At 37.5% G+C, this 20,149-nt stretch overlaps 1 protein-coding gene across 2 annotated transcripts in view; it reads left to right on the top strand.

Annotated features, from left to right (window-relative positions):
* Positions 1-20,149, top strand: part of LOC121521352 (kelch-like protein 29) — a 182,298-nt gene that overhangs the window by 101,556 nt on the left and 60,593 nt on the right. The window lies entirely within an intron of this gene.

The following is a 20,149-nucleotide window of genomic DNA, read 5'->3' as shown; positions in this document are numbered from 1 at the left end:
GTGTTTGGTTTGACCTTGGGGAGTTTATGATGCAGGGAGCCAGAAACAGATGTTCACAATTCTCCAACCAATTTTCACATTTAATGAAGCCTTTAATTTAGGTTTAGATTGTTTTCTTCTTACTGACTCATTTGGATCTATAAAATGTGCACAAATTAACTTGTAGATTGCAGGAAAGCAATTATTTTGGGAGCTGCCTCTGATATATTGAAATGAGACTGCAGGTAGCATTGCAAATTGATAATTGGACAGACTCCTCAATATCGTCTTGTAGTATTGAGCCAAGAGGGTAGAGTTCAGTTGGAATGAGATTACTTCTATCAATCCAGGATACAGAGAGCAAAAACTGTCTATTTGGACTTAGAAAGTGACACTGAAGTCTCACATCTGCTGAAACATATTTGATCTCTTTTGTTCCTGTTGTTGTCTAAATCATCAGAAGGTAGGGCGTCATCAGTTGAAATGGTTGAGTATTGAGCATCAGTAAATTAGTGGCCATGACACCTATTCAGCAGCATCTCTGCTGATGGGAACACTACATGTAGATGCTCTGATCAGAACAAAGACAACTTTACAGAGACCCTGAATCTTGATGTCTGTAAAATGCTAAGGTAATGTCTCTACTTTCTGATTGTTTCCCTCTGTTATGGACCACAAACTCTTGTGACCTGTATTCTGGCTGTCTTCTGTCATATTAATCTCAGACCTGCTGTTGACAAAGGAAACAAAAACCAAAGGCATTTGATTTTTCATAAATAAAGCTTCATTCATAGGTTAGGTCTGAGTATTTTTGCAGCTGATGTGAGCATTAGAGTTTGGCAAATCAGGTCACAGGGCAGAAATGTTGGTTTATACGCACATCTGGAAAATGAAAATAGGAAAACATGCACCCATAAATACACACCCCAAAGAGTTTATTATGCCAAGAATTTCATTTGGTGAAGAGCAATAAAAATATCTTGTGTAGTGTTGGCAAACACACTGTACAAGAATTTACTTGCGTTTGCAGGTTTAAACCAACCAAGGTTTCTGTGGTGAACACAGAAACATAGAATAATAAAGTGCTCAAACTCTCACTGTGACACTTACTGGCCTGTGGAAAAGTAAATGGAGCTGATGTGTTATCATCCTGAAAAATTACCAAGATATCCTTAAATTTAGAAGTGACTTGCAGAGTTTGCTCATGTTTCTTCTTAGCTTATTTTTTCCTGTTGTGTGTCATGTCAGAGGGTTTTATAAAGTAATTATACAACACGAAGTAAAGCCACAACTTGGCTTACAAATGAAAAAAAGAGATTGTGCGACCTGAGCCTGTGGGCACAATGCTGGCAAGTGCTGATATGCAGAGGAGGTTTTTTGGCTTTTTGGTGTATTGGTGGGGCTGATGGAGCTGCTCTGCCTTAATCCAGCTTCACAACGGGCTGCTCTGTGTGTGTAGGTGAGTGTGGCCCTGCACGCATGCCTGTGTGTGACTGCGTGGATGTTTTGTCAGATGTCACCCTCACTGCCTTAAAGACAAACAGCACAGTGACAGAAATCAGACTCTGTGTTTGATTTGTTTTGCCTTCAAAAGGAGCAATTTGTCTTCACTCTGCATCAGTGGGCACATCAACAACTGTGTGATCCTCTCTGTGTGGGAGTGTGTGGGTGTCAAGGTATTTGTCTGTTTTTCTTTTTTTCATTAGAGTGTGTTTGTGTTGGTCTGAAATCTCATATGTGTGTGCGTCTGACGTTTTACACAGATCAGCTTGAAGGCAGCTTTAACCTCATCCCCTCCTGAGGTATTTCAGTCACCCTGCTGTGATCTGACTACCTGTTTCTTCTATCAGCAGCAGCTTTTTCATCAAAGCTGCCTGTCAAAGTGAACAAATCAAACTCCACACTTTCTCACTAATTATTAATATCTTTCACACCTCCTACTCCCAGCTCAATTTTCTATTGTTTTCTTTTTGCTGAAGAAAATAGAATTCAACTTTGAGTTAAATGTCTACCTTATTGCTAAACCACAGTAATCACAGTTTTTGTGAAATGTGAGGTTAACTGCTACTACGGTAAGGTAAGAGAGGAAGGGAAAAGGTGAGCAGGAAAGAGAGGGAGTGAGATATGCAAGTCATTCAAATCAATATCTTTCCTGACGAATACCAGCTAGAAGAAGGTGGTGTCAATCTCAGCTGGGACAGACATACTCAGTAGGGATGAGGCTATTTAGTTTGTTTCATAGTAACTGCGGTTTAAAATGTCACAGGTAAATTAGTCCTGAAAGTGCCACAACACCATGTGTTTCTGTTCTAACTCGCAAATAAGGGGGTGGGATGCTATTTTCAGTGCAGGCTGTGTGAACCCAAAACAATGCAACACCAGCTGTGGTGCTTTGGCAGCCTGGCGGCCTGTTAGTGGCATAGCCTTTAGGCTCTGCTAAATTAGCTTTACAATTATAGAGGAACCAAGGAGCAAACATTTGTATCCACTGTATCCAACATTTGTATTCATCAAATCAGCAGTGTGGGGTCATTAAGGGCAAAGCAAAAATGGCCAAGCTGTAATTCAAGACAACCAAAACACTTTGACTTGTAACAGAGATTATTATCAAGATCCATTATACATTCCCACTGCAGACATGATTGCCTTATAAAGGCAGCTTATGGCTGAAGTTTTTGACTATTTTAATGCCTCTTGTCTTTTAAGGTCACCATTTTTACCATTTACAGCTTTTGTATTTCACCTAAGTGTGAACTGAAAAGACTGTTCTTAGCTGCATTGTGATTATGGTGCTATGCTACAGAAAGCCTTACTGTTTTGTATGAATAAGGGTTAGTGGTGGATGGCAATTCAGTATCGAATGAATAAAGCTATTGGAACGAATTTCGGGGTTAGAGTGTAATTCAGATATTTAAAAACTCATTAATATTCGAATGCTGAATTTACTATTCGAGCGTGTTTTTTTTTTTTTGTTTTTGTTTTTGTTTTTGTTTACATTTTACTGTTTATTATCGTTCTCGTCTCTCCCCTCTCTCATTGACCTCTGCTTCACCCATATGTAGGTGTGGGAACAAAGTGTTTTGTCACATGATACATGATATGATGAACACACCAAGGTGGTACACATGCTAGTGGTGATTTGGCGAGTGAGGCTTCGCTACATCAAGAGATGCTGATGTATTAGAGTTAAACTGTGATGCCCATCGACAGTAATTGTCGTGGTGGAAGACGATCCGGTCCAGGTATCCTCACCTGTCCCAGCTGGCACGTCCTTACCTGTGCATCCCGGGCAACTCTGTCATGGCAGAGAGGGTTTTCTCCACGACTGGGACGGTAGTAAACAAAAATGCTCTGTTCTTTATTCAAAAAACTTGGAGTGCCTCGTGTTTTGGGTAAAAACATGTAGGGACAACGTAGTACCAACATTTTTAAATGTTTTGTTTATTATGAACATGATGTCATCACCGCTGTATGTGGCGCAATTACATTTTTTTTTTTTTTTTGGACATTTAATTTTTAACCTTTTAGTTAATTTTAAAGTTGACCATCAGTACCAAGATACCTGTTAAAGGCCTCTAAATGATACAGGTGGCTGTGTTTGCACTAAAAAAGTACATAAAATTTAACATTTACGGCTTTTGCATTTAACTCATTATTTCTTCACTGCAATCTGTGATGTGATATTGGAGGGTCCTCTGGTGGACAGATGTGTTACTACACAGCGATTAAAGCAACTGAACATTTTACATATTATTAAAAAATATGCATAAATGTGACCGAAGCCAGATAAACTTTCTGCAAGTCAGCATTCTGGTGGTTGAGAAAAATGGGTACAAAATTGTGATCATTTTTTGGTTTTTCTCATTTTATGCAAGTTCGGCATTTAAACTACTCATTCAATGAAAAAAGTAACACAAATGTGACATTTAAAAGTGTTAATTTTGTGGTTTAAAATGCCCTGTTTTCAGAGTTGCTGTGGGGAGATTGAGGGGAGGGGAAAGAGAAACTACAGGATGATAATTGGCCACTCAGCCTCGCATTGTTCCCAGTTTCGCCCATTGAGATGGACAATAACAAACACTGCATGGCTCAAACGCCACTCCTCCCCCAGCACGTAAATACAGCTGTTTCTAGTTATCACCTTTTATTAACAAGCCTCAAGATGCACCCTGCAGTGAAGAAAAGTAGAAGAGACAATGAGGAAGCAGCAAGAATTATCAACAGACTTGGGACACCTTCAGGATCACTCAACAGTGAAAGTTTGATGAAGGCCGATTTCCTATGGGAATATTTTGATGAGCATCACCAGTCCGATTCAGAAGCTTGGTTTGGGTGGACTTTATGTAAATGTGGACCTATTCTTCACGCCCATTACCTGGCCTGCCTGAAGGTAGGAAAAGTCCTGAAACTTTGATCCTGGTTTTCTCAGAACAAACAGGAACTAGAAGTTAACATTCAAATGAGCATAACTTTGTAAAATATGCTTAGACTAAGGTGTATGATACACCATTTGAAAGCTTAGAATCTACACTTTCATAATGTGTAAAAAACTCAAAAAATGACCTCGGAGAACTTGCAGGAGTATTTTCCAGCTTCGGTCACAAATATTCGAATATTATTCAAAATCTGTAAAAAATGATAAATGAAATTTGAATGGGACTGTAGATAAATATTGACAGCCCTAGTATTGATACTGTCACCGGTAAAAATTTGGTCATGAAAGGGATCTGTGCAACACCATCTTCACCAGTTTAAATGCATGTGGGGTTTTCTAGTACTCACACAAGGCATAAATGGTGCTGTTGTTAGCATAGCAGAGTGATTTGAGCCAGCAGCTCAGTCTGAGTTCAGCCATTAGCATGTTTCACTCTGACACTAAAGAGCAGCCAGGTAACAAGCCAAATGTCACCTGTTTGTGTTTGTGTGAACAATGTGAACCACAGAAAAAAAGGTAAAATATGTGAACTCTTTTTTCTTCAAGGTAAATGTCTGTAATAACAGCAACATGAAGCGAGTATGCTGACTTTGCACAGCGTCTGTATTGGCCTGTATGGGTTTTTAATACGAGCTGGGCTCAAGACTGTTCATTTTGAGCCCAGTACTGCAGTTACTGTTGCTATAACAGCCTAAACAGCTGTCTAAAGGTTGTCTGAAGGTGATTTAACTGTTGACTTGCTTGTTTCAAGCCCATGATTCAAAGAAGCAGGCTGCTGCAGTTAAAGAGGTCAGAGAAGCAGCTCTAAACATGGTACCATAGCTACAGCAAAGTTCAATCAATGATAAACATGGACAAATCGTTTTCAATAAAACTCCATAGTTGTTGTTTTTCAGAGTGCTTTTATCATGCACCCCCACTTGTGGAAGTGTGTTTTATGCAGCAGCTTGACACACCTCAGCAAAAGAGGAGTGAAACCAAAAACACAGGTGCAATTATAAAGAAGTTAACACAGACTTAATAAATCATTTTTCTGTGATCTTATTCATAGACATGACTTTAGTATGGCATCACAGGTTTGTTTTGGGGTAGGAAGGGGGTTGTAACCCCTGAATATGCATTTAAATGCATTGTCTGTGTTTATTTTGTATCGTCATAAAATAATATCGTTACTGAGAAAGGCAAAGAAATACCGTGGTATCAAGGTGTTTAGGCCATACCACTCAGGTCTCTTGGGTACGGAGGGGTCCGTTTTTCTTGGGTACATGTAGGGGGGGCTCCAAGGAAAAATGGTTGGGAAACACTGCTCGAATAGAAGATGTATGTAAGATATTACTTTGTTAGTTCCATAAAGGGAAATTCCAAAATGGAAATGCACAACTGCACTAAACCCAAGGTAGCAGCATCCTTCTCTTGTAACATATCTGAAATTACAAACATGAAAAATGTCCTTTTTCTCAGATAAACAACAGGTAATCTAAATCTTACTGTTATGTGCTGCATGTCAGAGTTCCACCTTTTTAGTGCTACTATTCCACAATATTACATTTTGAAATAATGATCAATGATCGATTATTGGACACTAATACATTGATTCAGAATCTTCCACCTCCACCTCACAATGCATCTTAGAATCAGTTTTTTTCTCCCACCTCTAAATAGGATATAGGCCTTTTTTTACAGCCAAATTATTGGTTGTAAATTTTAGCAAAAATTTTCATATTTGCTCATATGATAACTCGCTTTTTAAGCTAATATCTGCCAATACCAATATCATACTGTTAATATTGTGCATCCCTAACTTATACTATTGTAAAGGAGGGACACACGTCCAACATCACACATCCATCAACACAGCACCTCCTCTGCACAGGAAGTTCATCTTTCAGTCGCCTCACATCAACCGTCACTGGGAAACACACAGCCCTTGAGCTGCTGGTGAATGTCATTAAGATGCCTCTCTGAGTTAAGATCAGTATGTTAGTTTGTTACAGAGAGAGACCAGAACAGTCCACATCCAGAGACGACTCACCTTTCTACTGCCGTCACTGTTCACCAGCCTTATAGGCCTTATTCACGCACTGGACTCAGTAAGATTTGAACTAGTTATTAATATTTCATTTTATGTCTACAGGGGTAGTGCCACTGTGGTGTTGTGTTTCAGCTGTGTGTTAGTTTTCACATTGTAGCTAAAATATTGGCACTAAGTCAGGAAATTACAAAGACAAGATGAGTCACAGTTTTTAAGGTAAAGGTAAGTGCAATGCAGCTGTTTTTGTTTTTGTTGACACTTATTACACCTTATTTAACTGTTTAGGAATGAAACTGATTTTCTGTAACATCAATCTACCAACTAGTTACCTCTGCCAATGAGGTTATGTGATCGGGTGGGTTGGTTAGTTAGTGAGTGAGTGAGTGAGTGAGTGAGTGAGTGAGTGAGTGAGTGAGTGGGTGAGTGAGTTAGTAAGTTAGTAAGCCAGTTAGTTAGTAAGTTAGTTAGTTAGTTAGTCAGTTAGTTAGTTAGTTAGTTACTTTGTTTGTTTGTTTGTTAGCAACATAACTCAAAAAGTCATGGACAGATTTGGCAGAAATGGCAGAAATGGCATAAGGAAGAACTGATTAGATTTTGGGACTGACCCGAATCACCGTCTGGATCCAGGAATATTTTTAAGGATTCTGTACTATTGGGAGATAGGGCTGTGCTGTTACCACGTTACACCAGGAGACGGCTGACATGAGTAACTTATTCAAAGTTTTGGAGTTTATAGACTTTGTAAGACACACGCCGGGTCGAGGAGACGAGTCTGAGCGTAACACAGAGAAAGACAGCGAATTGTAGCGACAATACTGGGAGGAATACAGGAATATTCACCATCTGCCATGATTTTCAGTCGTCCGGTGAGACCATGGGTGCTTCCGCCATGACAGTCCACACAAAGCGATTTTGGATGTGATCCGGATCAGGAATGTTTTTAAAGGATTCTTCACTATTGGGAGATAGGGCTGATGGCGGAGGTCTGCGCTCTCTGAGTGCTTTTTCTAGTTTATCATGCATCTATGCTGTTACTCCCTGAAGTGTCTTACAAATTGCATATGCAGCATCTTATCTTGTCTTTAAGCTTTAAGTAGCTTTTATAGATCTCATGTAATCACAGTAAGAAAAGGGATGCATTAGTTCTCATTGGGATTCATCCACCTAAATATACAGTTAACGTGACAGGCCTTTCAAACTCAATACCAACAAGCACGGCCAGTTTGTGTTAGCCACACAGAGACCATTAATCACAGCAAGCGCATCCTTTAAACCCTCCCCTCTCCATCCACTATTTTGTTTTATAGAGAGCAGAGGATCTCCTGCCTATCCTTCCTGCAGAACCACTCTCAAAACTACCAATTCAGCTTTGACTCTATTCTAAGTGTTATAGTTTTCAGGGTGTTTTTTTTAAATATGTAGATTTACATTATGCTGACCATTTCAGGATCAGCTGGTCTCTGAGTCAGGATCAAGGTCTGCAGAAAAAGCATGGGTAAATTAAAGTCACTGCAGTGTTGTGCTGGCTGATTATCTGAAAGCTATCCACCTCAGGATTGCCTAAAGTAGAACTTAAGATGTTATTGTTACAAAAAGGCTGAACTATAAATAAAAAAATGCATGGATTTTTAATGGTCTTTTTTTTTTTGTTTTTTTTTTTTACAATCTTTCTTATTAACACTAGGTAGCTTCTAGTGAGAGCCAAAGTGGAATTAATAAGGCCTGCAGATGTTGCAAATTATTAATAGGGCTGAAATTTATTCCTGCACTCACCATGCGCAGTTACCTCTCTATAGTGAATTCTCACAGTTCCACAACATGAGTCCATATCAGAGCTATATGGTAATGATATTGACACAAACATCACATTTTAGAACAACAGAAGGTGTTGCCAAACATCTTCCTGACATTGTCTCTTCAACTAAGCTCAAACTGGTGTCCACTGTTACACCAACAGCTCTCAGGTGGGAACAGAAAAAGGAGAGGAAGTGTGAGGTCAGCAGCAGTGGCATGTCAATAGCAGGAAGAAAAGCTCCTATCCCTCTTTCTTTCTTTCCCTCATTATCACGTCTTAAAGCCAAGGAGCCCCTCCAGGAGCCCCATGCATTATATCCCTTTACAGTTAATACAAGGACTGGGGATAGCTCTCTAAGATTGATCATTCATTTCTCTCTTTCACCCGGCAGAAAGCTGCACTGGTTTCATTAATCACCTGAAATTTCTATATAAAGCTCAGTGTCAGCACAGCATTAAGGCTGGGAGCTTGACAGCCTCAGCTCATACGTGTATAATGAAGGACGAGGTGAAGCAAAGGAGCAGCTGCCGGACTCCCTGTTGAGCTAGAGAATTCACTGTGTCCACGCCTTCCTCCCTCCTGTGTACTCCCCCTAAACCTTTACTCTCCTTCCTCCTCCTTACCTGTCCTCCTCACTGCAATTACCTGTCTGTTTCTTTCTCTCACGCTGTGCATCTTCTTCAGCCCCGAAGCGTACTTACATCTACTCACTTATGGGCTCTGGTTGTATTCTCCCTTTTTTGCCTCTGCCTTTTTTTATAATATTATTTTGTTCCCTAATATTCCATGTTTTCTAAGCAGTGGATGTGTTTCCTCCAGCACTGATTTTGCAGTAAGCCAAGTAAAGAGAAGCCTTACTTAAAGTTAGGACAGGATCAGTAAGATGATAAAACATTCAGCTGTATCCACTGGCACCCCAAAGTAAGAAGTCCTTCAGTACTTATGAAATAATTCAGTAGGTCAGTTTTAATTTTAAGCCTCTGGTATCACTCCAAGGTTTTTAAAAAATGAATGCCATTAAGAACAAAAATGTCCAAAATTACCGTATTTATAAGATAATAATAAGATCCTGGATCTGTCAAACATTAGCAACAAAATTAATTTTTATATATCATAAGTTTTTGTGTTGTTACCAATGTAAAAAAAACTCCCTACACCTTAGGCCAAAATCGTCCACCCCTAAAAATTGTTAAAAAAAAAAAAAAAAAATAGACACACTACACATTTATGGACAAATATTGTGATCAACTTCAGTCTTGATAAAAATGATCAAATTTTCAATTATTTTCAGGGAAAAAAATTCTCAGCCCTCTACATTTGTATATCAATGTTTTTTTTTTGGGGGGGGGGGGTTCTAATAATAAAACAACAGTGATATCATGTTATCAAGCAGGCATTTATTAGTTAAATTCCTGAAATACTCAAGCATGTGGTATTTTTGATCAGGGCTAAAGTTGATTGTAAGGTGTAAACCAAAACCTTGGTTTAGGTCTTTTTTTTTAGGATTATTTTGGGAGGTTGAAATGTTTGTCATTATTGACAAAAATGGTAGTATAAATGTACACCAGTAATGATAGGCACAAAATATGAGTATGTGTGCATAATATCCATGTATTTACGTATCAGTATCTGTACATTCATGCATTTTTATTTATTCATTTTTTCATCCACCCTGTCATTGCACTTTAGCTGCACACTTCCTGTTGCACAATAGTCTGTTTATGATGCTTATTTTAAGTGACTAAATGTATCTTTACATGTATTGATCTGTTTTTTTTAAAGGCTGCTGTGTGGAAATGCTGCAAACAAAGTTTCATTGTGTTCTTAAGTACAATGACAGTAGTAAAAATGCTTTACAAAAAATAAAACCCATTGCAGTAGGGCTGGGCAAAAAAATCAAAAATTAGATTAAATTGCAGTTTAGCCTGCTGCAATTTTCTAATCGCAAAAGGTGCAATATGTCTTTGACCTAAAGTTTGTGTCAAAGTACCAGTTTGATTTTTTTTTTTTCTCAGCAGAAATGTTATGCATGACATATCATGCAATCATTCAGGTTAGGGGTATAACGGTACTTGTATTTGTCCCGTACCGTCATGGTACGGCCGTCACGGTTTGGTGCACGCAGTAATACGACGAATACGTCTGAGTGAGTATTAAAAAGAAGTCCAGTTCTCACTTCAATCCAGGTGGCAGCAATGAGCCTAAAAGCTGCCAGCAACCGTCATTACAGAAGAAGGAGCAGTTACAAAAACAAATGAAGAAGAGTGATGGTGTGTGTGGAGTTAGAAGAGCCGCCAGCTTCATTTTAATCACCCGTATAGCAATGTTGCTCTGGCTCTGTGAATCATATTAACTTTACCTTCAACTATCAGCCTGGGAGGAGTGAGAGAGGGACTCTGCAGCTGAGATATCCTCAGATTTCACACGTCTTTAACCTCTTTATCCACCAAGATGGGCTATGAAAAGTTCTTCCAAACTTTGTAGTAGGTCCCATCGGTTAGAAAAGTAATCCAGTACTGAAGTCTGTTTTGAAATCGGCAAAAAAGACGCTAATTTGCATACTTAAATAGCAAATTTCCGGTTGTGTGATGATGCGTTCAAGTTGGCTGGGAAATTTTGGTGTTTTAAGAATGGTTATAAATATGTCAATATATCAATGAAAATAACTTAGTTATTCAAAAATGTATTTGTTTATTAATATTTTTAATCATTGAAGAACTTTTTGAGGGAGGTCGTAGCATTTTTTATTATTTAAATATGATTTATTCAGCCTATTTATTTTAACACAATTTAATTTAAAAATTAGAATTGAATTTTATTTATCTGCTTCGATCACCGTACCTAAAACGTACCAAACTGTGACTTCAAAACCAAGGTACGTATCGAAGCAAAATTTTTCTGTACCTTTACACCCCTAATTCAGGTGCATTATTTTAGAATAGTCTGCAAAAAATCCTACCATCTTAATTTTTGTACTTTTTCTTATTAAACATAAGAATGACAAAAATCCTTCAATGCAATAATTGATATCCAATTTGCAATATGAGTCAAAATCATCAGAATTAGACACTTTAAAAGAATAGTTCAGCCCTGGTTTAGGAATAAAAGAAAGTTAAGGAATAATTGCATATCAAATCATAATTGCAATATTGGGGAGAATATCAAAATTTGATTATTTTCCAAAATTGTTTAGCCCTATTTTGCATTAACACAACTGAAATGATTGCAAAATAAAAAGTGATAAATGACTCATTTGGACAAAAAATGTCCATAATGACACTAAAGGGTTAACTGACAAATAACAATTACATTACCATCCTATTGCTTCAATTACACAGAAAGTATATGGACCTGTATCAAAGTGAAAGGAGTCTAAATCCATGTCATAGATGATGTAACACAACAAATTCATCAGCACCAGTCAAATGTTGAAGTGTTATTCCTCTCCTCCTCGTTGAAATATGAGGTTATACATCATCAGTGAGGCCGAGTGTAAAAACGGCAGATGTTAGCAGGAAGCCAGTCAAGTGCAAATTGCACTCTTAATGAGAAGCATGATTGAAACAGATAGAACTCAGTATCTTAAACTGAAGCAGATGTGCTGCAACATCTCAGCAGAAACATGGTGAAGGAGATAAGAGGCATTACCTCAGTATAGTTCACAGTACACTCATTTATATGTGTGGATATCCTTACTTCCTCCTTAAACTTGTAATGCTGGATGCCAGTGTAGCTCAGCTGGTAGAGCAGGCGCCATATACTGAGGATATAGTCCTCAACACACTGGTCATGGCACATGTTAGGTGTGTGTCTTCCCCTACTCTTTCTTGTCCCATATTTCCAGTTTCTCTTCAGCTGTCCTATCAAATGTAGACAAAAAGCCCCAAATAATAATAATAAAGAACTTTTAATGCAGGTAGTCTGATAAATTCCACTGATAGAAGAAGAAATCTGCAAAAACTAACACTGCCTTCATCGCATGATTGTGATAGTCATTCCTCAGTTAGAGCAGAACACTGGCATTAGCATGTTAAGATGTATCATTTTTCTTTGACATAGATAAATGTTAATCACTCAGAACTGTAATCTCGAGATCTTTGCAGTGTACTTTGTGAACCTCAGACTTAAAATCCTCCTCAACAGTAAGATGATGTTTCGCTATTTGTCTTCTCATTCTGTGTTACTCTAGTGTTTGCACAAATATCTTCAGTCTCATGTGCAAACATGGGCATAAATGGTGCATTTCTCCATTAAAATCAGGAAATATGTGCACATAGCAACCTTCAGATACGCATGCAGGTTCTAACATTTTTTAGTAAAGAACACATCACGAATCTGACATGCTTTTTTAGAAACCTTCTTGAGAACAAATTTAGGGAGAATCTAAAGAAGTGTGTAGATGAGGCCCATTTTGCTCTCACATCTGTCCTCACACCTGTCCCAGATGCAGACATGTTTCCTTTTTGCTTTTGGTTTTAGGAGTACTGCTTGAAAAACAGATTTTTATAACACACAGTAGTACACAGCTCAAAGGTCTGAGCATACTTAAAACACAAACATTTTTGGGGTAGTCATTCATCTTGATTGCTTTCACCCTCTAAGCAAAAAGAGAGAAAGTGGGCACACTGAAAGGACTGAAGGAGAAACATGATCAAACACAAAGATTTTTCTCATGACTCCAGCTGAGGTTTCTAGAGCTGATGTCAGGTGTTCAGTCTGCTGAGAAGACTCCCACATACAAGCTAACCCCAGCACTAACCTTTCTGCTCAGGCTGCTGTGACTTTCACAAAGTTAGACCGTAAACACACGTCTTCAGGGGGAGATGTGACATTTAGCTCAAGCTGCACTGCTCACAATAGGCTGTTGTTTTCTGTGTTTGGTGTGTAGTTGTTCTGCTGTTCAGGTCAACTTGGAGGAAATGTATTCCATAGGGGTGTCCATGTTTAAACGTTGGTACAGAATGTACAAAAAACAAACGTATAAACAGAGTTAAGGTGTGTACTCAAACTTGAGAGCAGATCTACATCTCTTTTACACGCAGACGGGCATCAGAGCTCACTAGTCTGTGTCTGTTTCCTGAATGTGAGCCTGAAACAGCTGATGCTGTGGTTTTCAGGCTGCAGTTGGGAGCAACAGAGGAGAAAGCCATTTTAAAAATAATTAGTACTTAGAAAGTGTTTGCATTCTGATTATTCTTAGGTTCATTTGCTTTCTTCTTAACATTTCAGCTTCACAACGCATGGACTGGTACTGTAATGGTGTTCCTGCTTACATACAAATAAAAACTCTAGCATCATGATAAGACAGTCATATTGATATTGATTATGACTGTCAGCTTCACACAACTACATGTCCCATCATGTAATATAAGTGGTTTAGTTGATGCTTGTGAGAAGAGTTTGTGAAGAAGAAATGTAAAGGTTTGCTCCCTCTGCCTGGAGTGATAAAGATCTGACATTTCATCATCCATAGTCTGAGTTTTCACCTGAGTGTACAGGTTACCTCACTGAGATCCTGCAGGCATGTTTGGTATTTGTTGTAGTCGTGATGTTGTGGCTTCAGGTCAGAACTCACAACCTTAATGTGCTGTAGTGATCCAGTAAAGCTGACAGACAGAAGCCTGAAGTTGTTTATACACAGAAAGTTTTAGGTTCTGCTTAAAAGTCAGACCAGCCAGATGCTCAAAAAACAGATATGCCTGCAGTTTTCTCCCCCAGGATGAATCTCAAATGAAAGAGTTGGCCTGTTTTTCTCATTATACGTAGTTAAATTCCTATTTTTTCATACACCTTGTGTCCATGATTAATTAGCTTATTCTACAAGGGTTTATGGTGTGTCAGAACTCTGGCCTTACAGTATTTTTTATTAAAGAGTAACTTTGCAGTTTTAATGAAACAGGCAGATGATGAAGTGTCTCACACCCACTCAGTTCTGATCAAATCCCTTCCAAGCATACAGAATATTATCTACACAGACCAGGCACTTCTCATTAACCCTGCATCTTTATAGCCAGTATTTTAATTTGGTATGTCCCACCTGTTAGAGATGTGTATGTGTTTGTAGGTGTATTTGTATGTCAGTTGTGTGTATTTCATTTTGTCAGTGCTCTTGTGTTTCTGCACAATCACAGTTTCATCCATTGTGTGATTGATGAATTACTGTACCTTGAGCTGAGTTTGACAGTGACTTCCTGCATAATGCTTCAACACAATGTTAGATAAACTGTGATGAGAGAGACCTGGTCCACTTGTACAATTTCCTGCAGAAAAAATATTGATATGATTTCTATGTGACATTTTCAAATAAGCCAATCCACAAACTCAAGTTGTGAACTTGGCCTGTGGGTTAAAGTGGTTTTCTTAGGCATGCAGGCTTATTTTACTGAAGCATTTCATCTCAGTTATATCAGTTTTTAAAAGAAGTAAAAAGTTCTTTTGTCACTAATGTGTGATAGGTCAGTGTCATGTGACCTGACAACATGACTGGTATTACCTCTCTGCAGCTTAATAAAGAACTGCTTTTAATGAAGCAAAGTTGCCATGCTTTAATAGTCTTTTGAGTGCCTCTGACTCAAACATTTGAATAATTAGTAAAGAAATGAACCATGGGTCACCTGTCTTGGGTCAGTTAGTAAGAACAGGCGCTCCTATGCAGAAGCTACACGCACTGGTCGCAGGATTGATTCCCAGTCCTGGCACATGTTTGATGCACCCCACTCCCACCCCTATTTCTCTACAGCTGCCCTATCCAATAGAGGCAAAACCCCAGAAAATAATCTAGATAGTAATACAAAAAAATGACTCATGACTGGATTTAATTTGAAGATGTTGTAATAAACTCTACACTTGTCCTTTGAAGCATTTATAATAAAAATCATGCCCCAGATTTTCTTGTTTGAGAGTTATTTCTGTTGAAAATCTGATGTTAGACTCACACATGGATTTGAACAGAGATGAGGGATTTGCACATTTTTTATATTCATCATGCCCTGGTTAAAGGGTAGACAGAAAAAGAAGCTATATTTTTTCCAAAAATAACCTACAGTAATGGAAACTTTCATTCAGTGTTTGGCTTTAACTCTGATAGTCTGTTGACCAATTTTCAATTCTTTGATTATTAAGTAATGACTGATGACTTTGATTTAATTGTCAATTTTAAAAATAATAATCCTATGTATTTTTTAAATAATTGATTATTCTTAATATTTAATCTCCAGCTAGCTGGCATATACTTTGTGATTTTTTCATGTTTTTGAAACATCGTCTTGTTTCTGTTGTAGCCATGGTTGAATGAAACTATGTTGTTAGGCTCAATCTCATTTCCAACATTTACCCCTAGCCCTTGATTTAGACTGCTCCCTTCCCCCCTTAGCACAGAGTGAAAAGGGGTAGCGGGGAAATTTTTCCCTGCAACACTGAACAACCCTTGAAGCTCCTGATACATAAGTCGTCGACAGCATTTCAATTCTGATTTGTGTTGTTGTAACCTAAAATGTTGCAGGTGAATCACAAGGCATTTTGTGAGACACCATATGACATTCAGTTTGGAGTGTGCGTGCAGAAAATCTCTCTGAAGGGCTGTAGTTCTGTAGCACACCATCCTACTCCACTGTTTCAGCACAAATCAGGACACTCTACCCCTGGACGTGAACATGCAAAATGTGCAGGTAGGGTTAAGTGGTAAGGGCAAGGGGTGTGTTGGGATTGAGCCTTGGTCTGTGTCATACAGGCAGCAGAAGTTACATCTCACCAGACTAGAGAAGTGAGGCAGAACTTTTCTATACAAGGAACATTTTCCTGAAAGAGTTTCTGTCTTCTAAAACTTTCTTATTTGAGAATCCTTGCAGTGTTTTGAAAGGCTTACGATATTATAAGAAGCATAGACAGATTTAGGCCCTATGTAGTTTTTTTTTTTTTTTTTAAGGAATACAATCCATCCCACCCTCTCCTAGTCATCATCCTCTATAAATGTTCTGATTCTGTTTGCAAAATTATTATCTGCAGCACTTAATGTAAATTATGCATTTTGGGGATCTTAAACCAGCAACACTTGCAAGCCTTATGAATGCATTATATTTCTACTTCTATATCTCTTTAGGTCAGCCTTTGCCATTTTTCATTTAAGGAATTTGCATATTTTCTTTTATCCTGCAGCACCCAAAGGCATAATGCTGCTCTTGTTTTTTAGCCACAGAAGGCTGCTTTTAGTAAAACTTGTTTGAAGGTGTTTGACCACTCATCACCTTCTGTATAGCCAGTCTACATTTGTTCTTGTATGCATTCGTGCATTGACACCTGCCCCTTGGTCCAGAGAGTGCAAAATGAACAGATTAGAGCTGTGCTTTCTGCTGCTCCAGGTCTTTTCTTTCATGCTGATTGGAGAGGGTAACAAAGGCCCATAAGGCGTCTTTGAGGGGCACCGGTTCCTCTCTCTCTGTCCCATGGCTTCCCTGGCTCAGTTCAGGCTGGTTGACAGCAGTGCTGTGGCTGTAGCAGCTGTTCAGCAGATTGGAGCAGGGGGAATATAAAGTGTCCTCATCATGGACTATTCTATAAGGCTGTATGGAGCCGCTGCTGCCTTATAGACTGAAATCAGGGCAGAGGGAGAGTCGAGGGGTCTGGAGAACTTTGGATGCCTCAATGAGCAGATTTTCTGGGAGTAGACTCAGACTGATGAGACGTCTGTGGAAACAAGTAGTGCTGTGATTGTAAGAGGTATGTTTTTCACCCTTTTAAGTAGTCATTCATTGAAAAAAATATTTATAATTTATGATTTATAGTTTTTTTCAGAAGAGGGAGCTTAAACAAATGGCATGCTGTTTTTTATGCTATGTTAAAAGGTGTACATAGGGCCCCTAATACTTTGACATTAAGTGACTTGAGCTGAAGATGTAAAAAAGCGTTTATGATCAATTATGTTTTCAGAAAATGGAGGCCTTCCCTCTTATTTCTAGCTTTGTTTGGCTATTTTTATTTATAAGGGGAATTGTTTTAAATGCAGGCTCTTAAGACTTTTTTTCTTTTATCAATATCAACACATTTATTCATTATCAAGAGAAATGATTATATTTTAAAAATCAAATGCTTGATAGATCACTAAAAGAAATTGAGCTATTTTGTTTAGTCTTTTAAAGATATTTGGGTCACAGTTGATGAAGCTAAGGGACAATAAAAATGTGTGCAATATTCAGTATGATACAGATCTTGTTTTATGTTCCATAGAGTTTACCTTCTGTTTTTTATATATTTAACATGAGTAACTTTGGAGCAACAAAAAAGAATTCAGCAAACAGAAGTCTAAAACAGCCACAGAAACATGTTAAATATCAGTGAGAGCTCATGTTTACCTTAAAACTAGACTGGAATGTCAGACAAACTAAATGATATTAAACATAAGCTTATTTTTAGTTCAGAGTCATTTAGAAAATATGAACACTCATAAAAGCCAAGAAAGTCTCTTGTTTTTTGTTTTTGTTTTTTTTTTTGTTGTTTGTTTGTTTGTTTGTTTTTTTGTGTGTTTTTTGTTTTGTTTTGTTTTTCATTTTTAATATAAAATAGAATACCAAATAAAAGTTTTAGGGTTTTTATAAAAAAAATATCTCAGTCAACAAAAGTCTTCCATGCTGATTTTGTGCCATCTGTCTGCTTGAGAGCTTTTTAGCTGTGATGTTATAAATGTTGTGCTATCAAAAAATCAAAAATGATTGTAGAAAACCTTGGATTTACTATTTTAAAAATTAAATAATTGTACTTTTTTGAAATCTTTGCTATATTTTTGTCATTATTGTAAGTCGTCTTTGCTTCATTTTGAATAATTTTTAATAATTATTTACAAAATCCTAAACATTGATTAAAATTATTTAAAAGATAACTTAATTTTTTTTTTTTTTACAGTTTATTTTAAAATATTTTTTCTAACTAAACAATACATTGACAACTTTAATTTTTGGATGTCTTCTCAAAGATGTAACGGAACGTTTTTTACAGTTTATTTTTGGTCTTTTTATGCATTTATTGATAATGGGGGACAGTGGATAGAATCTGAAACAGGAATGAGAGAGCTGGGAAGAGACATGCAGGATAGTGCCACAGGCCGGATTGGAATCCGGACTGCCGCGTACATGGGGCGCCCCTTAAATCACTAGGCCATCTGTGCCCCCATATTTCTGTGAAACAAAACGGGTTATACAAAATAAGTTTCATATTATGGACCAAGCACTCAAAAATAAAAAAAAATACTTTGAATGTAATTTTTAGCTTTAATTTAAATTCTAAATTCAATGTAAATTAAATTCTCTAATCAAATTTCTTTCTTTCAGTTTGACTGAGTATTTCAGGCTTTTTTTTTTTTTTACGGAAATAAAAATACGACCATCTTATAGATTTTGTCATTGTGCTGGTAAAAATATTAGTTATAATAATAATAATAATAATAATAATAATAATAATGAATATAGTTATACTTATAAGAATTATGTGGGAAGTGGTCAAAATTACCAAAAAAAGGTTTTGTATTTATTTTTTTTGACAAAGCTTAAAAATCATTGTGTCAGCCTTAAATGTTATTAATCAGCTGTTGAAGTGATTGTTCTAAGTTTAAAATCAATCAGCCTTTACTAGTATAGCACCAATTCATAACAAATGCTGTCACAAAACACTTTAGAAAAGAGCAGGTGTGGGTCATACTTCTTTTATCATTTACACAGATTCATAATTAGGAGGAGTGAAGAGGTCAGAGTAGAACTCTGTGTTGCCAAACACTGATTGTCTTCCAGCAGTACATGAATGTGCAAACAACTGGATGTTCAACGGTGTAGACACACAGAATATATCAGAAAAGATTGGATAAAAAATGAGTGATAAATAAAAATAATAATTATGATTGACATATGTAGATGTTTTAGTACCATCTCTTTCCTTTTTACACTCTGTCTGACCCATTTCACTCTTTATTTAAAGCTCTCTTTTAGACAAACACACGGCCTAAAGGGGGTACAAAGTGGCAGCAAACATGAAGCATATTTAACAATAATAAATAAAAATACTATAGTGTAAATAATGTGATTAATAAAAAACCTTACATATAAATCAAACATAGTAATTAAAAGTAAAACGTTAAAATTAAAGTTAAGTAGGAATAATAACAGCAAAGGCACAGCTAATTAAAATCTTTCTTTTCTTGAATTTGCTCCAACAGAGTTAAAAGATTATTCCTTTATTTTACGCTCACTGTTTTATTTTTGTCTCTAATTTCAATTTTCTTTTTATCTTCAATACATTTAAGACAATTTGTAAGCAGCTGCAAAAAACCAAAAATCTAATGATATATTTCCTGAGGGGTATGAAAAAGAGAACATATGTATGACAGCCCACCTCGTCCTGTGTGTCTTTTTGCTCACTCTGAGAGATTTCTACATATTGATCTGGTTTTTTTTGTTTGTTTGTTTTTTTTTTTTAGCTCAGTATGGTCAAGATTATGAGCTCTTCAGGACTTTTTTTCTCTTACTTAAAACTTGGCGTGAACACAAAATGGTGTTTCACAGAAGAACATGTAAAACCAAAGTAGAACCCTAAAATGGCTCCGAGTTCTGCAGCCAATGACGTGCTGCCTCGCCCCTTTACAGCAGCCAATGACAGCACACTTAGAGGACTTACTACACCTCATAGTAAAGGGGGACACAGCGTGCTCTGATTGGGTGCTGGAAACCACGTTGGGGACCCCATTGGCCCTAGCGCTCAGATGTTTTGCAGTAGAGTTACTAGGCTGTAAAGCAGAGTCGGGCCTGTTTTCATTCACCCTGTGAGCTGTGTCAACCAATCAGGAAGAGCCAGCTCAGGCCATCAGTCCTTTAGTGAACAGCTTAGAGGATGGGAACTACGCTAGCACATTTCAGCACTGCTTGGAGCC

Source organism: Cheilinus undulatus, linkage group 14, assembly GCF_018320785.1.
Source record: "Cheilinus undulatus linkage group 14, ASM1832078v1, whole genome shotgun sequence".
NCBI lineage: Eukaryota > Metazoa > Chordata > Actinopteri > Labriformes > Labridae > Cheilinus > Cheilinus undulatus.
The sequence above is the reverse complement of the archived record's forward strand: the minus strand, read 5'-3'. Positions and strand labels throughout refer to the sequence as shown.